We start from the raw sequence: 6,753 nt of genomic DNA, 5'->3' as shown, positions 1-6,753 counted from the left end.
AAAATGTAGGAATAGCCAAAGGACATAGGAAAAGGTCCCATGAATTCAATGCCCCAGACATAAAAAAGATCAACTATTAAAATGGGGTTCAAAGGCATCATGTTCTTACGTGTTAATTTCTCGAGCCTCTGTCATTTGTCACAACTCCTGCACATGGTGTGAGCATCTTTGAAAAGTGATGGCTAGCAAAAACCCGATTGCAATACCTTCATAGTTGTCTTCTGAGAAGTAAAGTGGCTGCCTCCACATGCGCTTTCGTGGCAATGACTGAGGATCCCCTGTTGCTCTTGCTCAGGGACGCACTTCCGTATTATTTGATCCGCATAATATTTGAATAGAAATGGTTCTTCCCAATAGTAGGCATGAATTTTTGCAAAGAAGTGCTTCTTATCTTGTGCTTTCCACTCACTTGGAACGTCTCTGGTAACTAGATAGTTAGCAATATGAGAATACAAAGGAGCGACTTCTATCAACATGAGTGACTCCTCTGGAAAATCATCATTAATTGGCAAACTGTGAGAATTATGTGTGATGGCTAGCCTTGACAGATGGTCGGCTACCACATTCTCCACTCCTTTCTTGTCTTTGATATGAAGATTGAAATCTTGAAGCAAGAGAATCCATCTAATCAGCCTTGCTTTTGCATCCTGCTTAGTCAACAGATATTTCAAGGCCGAGTGGTTAGTGAAAACCACAATGAAAAACCCCACTAAGTAAGTGCGGAATTTGTCTATGGCAAAAACTACAACCAATAATTCTTTCTCTATGGTTGTGTAGTTTCTTTACGCTTCATTCAATTTTTTGTTCGCATAGTAGATCACATAGGGCTTTCCATCTTCTCTTTGCCCAAGAATAGCTCTTATACCAAAGTCACTAGCATCACACATCACTTCACAGGGCAATTACCAGTTGGGAGCTCTCACTATTAGAGCAGTTGTCAGCAATAGCTTCAATTCTTCAAAACTCCATTGACATCAATCATCCCATACGAATTTAGCATCCTTTACTAATAGTTCACAAAGAGGTTTTGCAAGTTTAGAGAAATCTTTAATAAACCTCCTATAGAACCCAGCGTGGCTAAGGAATTGCCTTACTTCTTTGACAGTTATTGGCGATGGCAACCTGACAATAAGTTCAACCTTTGCTTTGTCCACTTCAATGCCTTTCTTTGAGATAATATGCCCAAGGACAATCCCTTGGGGTACTATGAAATGGCATTTCTCCCAGTAAAGCACCAAGTCTTTCTCAATGCATCAGTTCAGCACAGTTTCCAAGTTGACTAAGCATTCGTCAAACGCACTTCCATATACAGTGATATCGTCCATAAAGACTTCCATAATATGCTCCACCATATCACTGAAAATGCTACCAAAAATAGTAACTGAGTTTAATTACAAAGAAAAGGTTTCTTAGAGTTTCAAGTCACTAGGTTCAGGATTTAACCTATAGTTATTTCCCGAACCGGCGTGTTACACTGCTTCCCATTAATGGTTTCAAACATTAAATCCCTCACACTGATACATCTTGCAATGGTTCATACCTCTCACCTAGTATTAGCCATTCAAGGTGATCTTTAACCTTAGATTACTGTTCAAAAGCTCGCAGGAGATAACTAATAGATGTCTCCAGGGAATCCAAAAGCTTACCAAGTGTTGGCTATTCTAGGTAATCCTACCTTTAAACCACCTCCCAGAGGCTCGCAAGAGATAACTAGTGGATCTCTATGGATTGAGTCCGAAAAGCTTACCAAGTGTTGGCCCAGGTGATTTTAAGTTAACTAAAAATATAAAAACCATTAACGGGTCACAACTTCTCTTCATTTAAAATTGAAACAAGGCAAACTCCCACTTTTGTATCTGGATCCCTTACTTAGCTTCCTTCAATCCAAGAAACAAAAACCCTAGCCACTCATCCTCTAAGAAAACAAGCTCAGAGGTTGTTTGGCTAGAAAAAAAATAAATACAAAATGAGTAGGTAAGGCAGAGCAAGGCTCCGTATATTTCTTACTAAAAATGTACAAGTGATCCCCAAGAATTTGTTTCGAGACTCTGAGATATTACAAAAAGAGATATCTTAAGACATATATAGAGAGATATTTTTAACTCCTCAATTAGATATCCTAAATATCTAAAAAGATCTTTAGCTGATTACAAGGAGAGAATAGGTAATTACACAAAATATCTTGAGATAAAAATCTAACAGAGTCAATGCAAAAATATCTTAAGATTAGATGAAGATTTCGCAAGGTTACGAAAATTTCGTAAGGGGTTGCGAAATTCATCAGTTTCGCAAGGCTTGCGAAATTCCTTCTAGCTTGCAAAAATTTTGCAAGGGGTTGCGAAATTCATCCTTAGTTTCGCAAGCTTGCGAATATTTAGCAAAGGGTTGCAAAATTCTTGAATGATAGATTCCTTCTCCATTTCTCTTCCTTGCATACTTGATTGATTTGGCAAATGCTTCGAAGCTCTCCATAACTTGGATTTTTCATGTACTTTAACTTCAATCTTGCTTTTCCATGGACTATACCAAGTTCTCCCTCATTCTTAGCTTGTTTTAATGATAAAAAAGCTATCAAAAACACCAAAACTTGCCAAAAACTGATTAGTAACACTTGCAAGGGTCCTTAATGTGCCAATTGAGTTAAAAGGTAATAAATACTACTCAAAAGTATTTAAAAGAGTTTATAACTAGCTATAAAAGAGCCCTTTTTGAGTAGTAATCACTCACCCTAACCGACATATTGCTAGTCCCTTAGCAATGAAGGAGAGATAAAGTAAAATAAACAGTAAAATAATTTACAAAATCATGTTGATCACTCCAAAAAAATTTCAAGTGGCATGATGTAGAGCATACTCTCTCATGGAACATTAAGGAGGCAAAACCCAACCTTCAAGAAGAATCATCAAATATCTTACCGAATCACAATTTATAAAGAGTAGGCATTATGCAAATTTAAGCATCAAAAGAATTTCCACTCCCAAAGGGCCAAACCTTACTCTTTTACAAAAATCTATGTGTTAAGCTTATTAGTTTCCGAATATAGTACTCTGAACTAATCTCTCCCTCCAACCTAGTTATTTCTCAAACTTTGGCAAACTAACCACTTCCAATAGTCTAAGAACGCACCTCTTTTATTTCACAATTTTTTTTTTCTTGTAGGCGTGCAATGCTTAAGGTATTGTTTCTAAAGTGTCCACATAACGAGGATCCATCGATGACTCCTAACCAATCAAGGTTTAGGGCATCAAGCTTTAAGGATCTTTCGACCACTAACTCCTCGGATTTTACCCCGGACTTTTGAAATTTGAAATTTAATACCCAAGCACCTACAATATGTTAAACTCCACTTATTCACCCTTGTAACGAGCATTGAGATCGGTGGTTCCCAACCAATTGAGGCTTAGGGCATCAGGTTTTAAAGATTTTCACCATATACCCCTCGGAACTTGCTCGAGTTTCAAGGCAAGTGTAACACTTTGTTCTTTCTCTTTTTTTTTTTTTTTTTTTTTTGAAGGCTCATTGGCCTTTATTAAGGTGTCCCAACACTATTAAAACGAGGTCGAAGGTACCAAGTCTAAATTTTCCTACGTTCAGGGGGTAAGATAGTTTTTCATCTTATAAATGGAACCTAAAGTGCATAGTGTGTGGTAAGATTAAAGTGGAAGAAATAAGGTTGAAATCAATAGGAGTTTCAATAATTCATCAACTTTAATAAGCATAATACGACTCTAATATTCAAGTAAAAAGACAAAATTATGGAGAGTAGAGTAAAAACTTTTAAAATTAAGCAAAAAGTACTAAATTAACAAAATAACTTAGCATTATTAACAAAAATAACTTAGCATTATTAACAAAAATTCCTTTCTAAAGTAAAACTCCACATGCGCTTTCGTGGCAATGACTGAGGATCCCCTGTTGCTCTTGCTCAGGGATGCACTTCTGTATTATTTGATCCGCACAATATTTGAATAGAAATGGCTCTTCCTAATAGTAGGCATGAATTTTTGCAAAGAAGTGCTTCTTATCTTGTGCTTTCCACTCACTTAGAACTTCTCCGGTAACTAGATAGTTAGCAACATGAGCATACCAAGGGGCGACTTCTATCAACATGAGTGACTCCTCTGGAAAATCATCATTAATTGGCAAACTATGGGAATTATGTGCGATGGCTAGCCTTGACGGGTGGTCGGCTACCACATTTTCCACTCTTTTCTTGTCTTTGATCTGAAAATTAAATTCTTGAAGCAAGAGAATCCATCTAATCAGACTTGCTTTTGCATCCTGTTTAGTCAACAGATATTTCAAGGCCGAGTGGTCAGTGAAAACCATAATGAAAGACTCCACCAAGTAAGCGCGGAATTTGTCTAAGGCAAAAACTACAGCCAACAATTCTTTCTCTATGGTTGTGTAGTTTTTTTGCGCTTCATTCAATGTTTTGCTCGTAAGTAGATCACATAGGGCTTTCCATTTTCTCATTGCCCAAGAATAGCTCCTATAGCAAAGTCATTGGCATCGCACATCACTTCAAAGGGCAATTTCCAGTTGGGAGCTCTCACTATTGGAGCGGTTGTCAGAAATAGCTTTAGTTCTTCAAAACTCCATTGACATCGATCATCCCATACAAATTTAGCATCCTTTACCAATAGTTCACAAAGAGATCTTGCAAGCTTAGAGAAATCTTTGATAAACCTCCTATAGAACCCAGCGTGGCCAAGGAATTGCCTTACTCCTTTGACAGTTGTTGGCGATGGCAACTTGACAATAAGTTCAACTTTTGCTTTGTCCACTTCAATGCCTTGCTTGGAGATAATATGCCCAAAGAAAATCCCTTAGGATACCATGAAATGGCATTTCTCCCAGTTAAGCACCAAGTCTTTCTCAATGCATCGGTTCAACACAGCTTCCAAGTTGACTAAGCATTTGTCAAACTCACTCCCATATACGGTGATATCGTCCATAAAGACTTCCATAATACGCTCCACCATATCATTGAAAATGCTTAACATGCATATTTGGAATGTTGTTGGTGCATTACATAAGTCGAAAGGCATTTTTCTGTATGCGTAGGTTCCCAATGGACATGTGAAAGTGGTCTTCTCCTGGTCTTCAACAACAATTGCTATTTGAAAATACCCAGAGTAGCCATCCAAAAAAATAGTAGAATGGATGGCCTGAGACCCTCTCAAGCACTTGATTAATAAATGGCAATGGGAAATGGTCCTTCCTTATTATAGCATTTAGCTTTCTATAATCAATACACACCCTCCAACCTGAAGTGAGGCATGTAGACACTTCTTCTCCCTTATCATTTTTCACCATTGTGATCCCTGATTTCTTTGGCACGACTTGCGTAGGACTCACCCATGGGCTATCTGATATGGGGTAGATAATACCGACCTGAAATAGCTTAAGCACTTCAGCTCGCACCACCTCTTCCATGTGAAGGTTCAACCTTCTCTAGGGTTGACAAACTAGCTTAGCTTCCTCTTCCATGAATATATGATGAATACAGACTAAAGGGTTGATCCCTTTCAAATTAGAAAATTTCCACCCTATCGCCTTCTTGCATCTCCTAAAGATTTCAAGTAGACAATCCTCCTGAGTAGTGGTAAGAGATGAAGAAATAACAACAAGGCTCTGCTTGTTCTCTTCCAGGTATGCATACTTCAACTCTGTGGGTAATGGCTTGAGAATAAGCTTTGGGGGCTCCTCCTTAACGGCTTCTTGTGTCTCCTCGTCATTGAAAAAGGGAGGATTTCTTCACTCATCTTCAAAGTGGGTAGAGTGGCAAGAAAATCTGAGGGTTCAGGTAACCCTTTATCAAGATCCCCAAGACTCTCATTTAAATCTTCTAGCATTTTCTGATTACAATGCTCCTCCACTAAGTTGTCTATCATGCACACCTCTTCTGGTCCTTCTTCTTCTTCCGAATGGAATTTTTTATTGCACATATAGAAGATATTGAGCTCCAATGTTATGTTTCCAAATGTAAGCTGCATGACTCCATTCCTATAATTGATGATAGCATTTGATGTAGCTAGGAATGGTCTTCCAAGTATGATAAGAATACGTTAGTTTCTTTGGCAATCGGGTCCATATCAAGAACAACAAAATCCACTGGGTAGTAGAATTTGTCAACTTGAACTAGTACATCTTCAATCATACCTCTTGGAATTTTCACAGATCTATCTGCTAGAGATAGAGTGATTGATGTTGGCTTTAACTCTCCAAGTCCTAATTTCTTATAGACAGAGTAGGGCAACAAATTCACACTTGCCCCTATGATTACTACTGAAAAAGGGCTCTTTTATAGCTTGATATAAACTCTTTTAAATGCTTTTGAGTAGTAATTAATACCTTTTAACTCAATTGGCACATTAAGGACCCTTACAAATGTTTTTAATCCATTGTTGGCTAGTTTTGGTGTTTTTGGTAGATTTTTTATCATTGAAGCAAGCCAAGAATGAGGGATAACTTTGTGCAACCCTTGGGAATAATATTCCAAGCCAATCAAGAGATGCAAGGAAGAGGATCAGAGAAATAAATCCATCATGAAGCAATTTCGCATGGTGATGCGAAATCTTCACATGCTATGCAAAATTCAAAAGGATAGCAGTTGCAAGGAAAATTTGGAGCACTTCTTGGAGTCCATTGTCTATATACTATATATCATTTTTAAGCTTGGGAAGTCAGGAGTCAAATGCTTCAAACGGTATGCAAATCGGAGCTGAAATGAAGAAGTTATGGCCATTT

The sequence above is a fragment of the Vitis riparia genome, unplaced genomic scaffold (assembly GCF_004353265.1).
Source record: "Vitis riparia cultivar Riparia Gloire de Montpellier isolate 1030 unplaced genomic scaffold, EGFV_Vit.rip_1.0 scaffold473_pilon_pilon, whole genome shotgun sequence".
Taxonomy (NCBI): Eukaryota; Viridiplantae; Streptophyta; class Magnoliopsida; order Vitales; family Vitaceae; genus Vitis; species Vitis riparia.
This window is presented reverse-complemented; position numbering follows the sequence as displayed.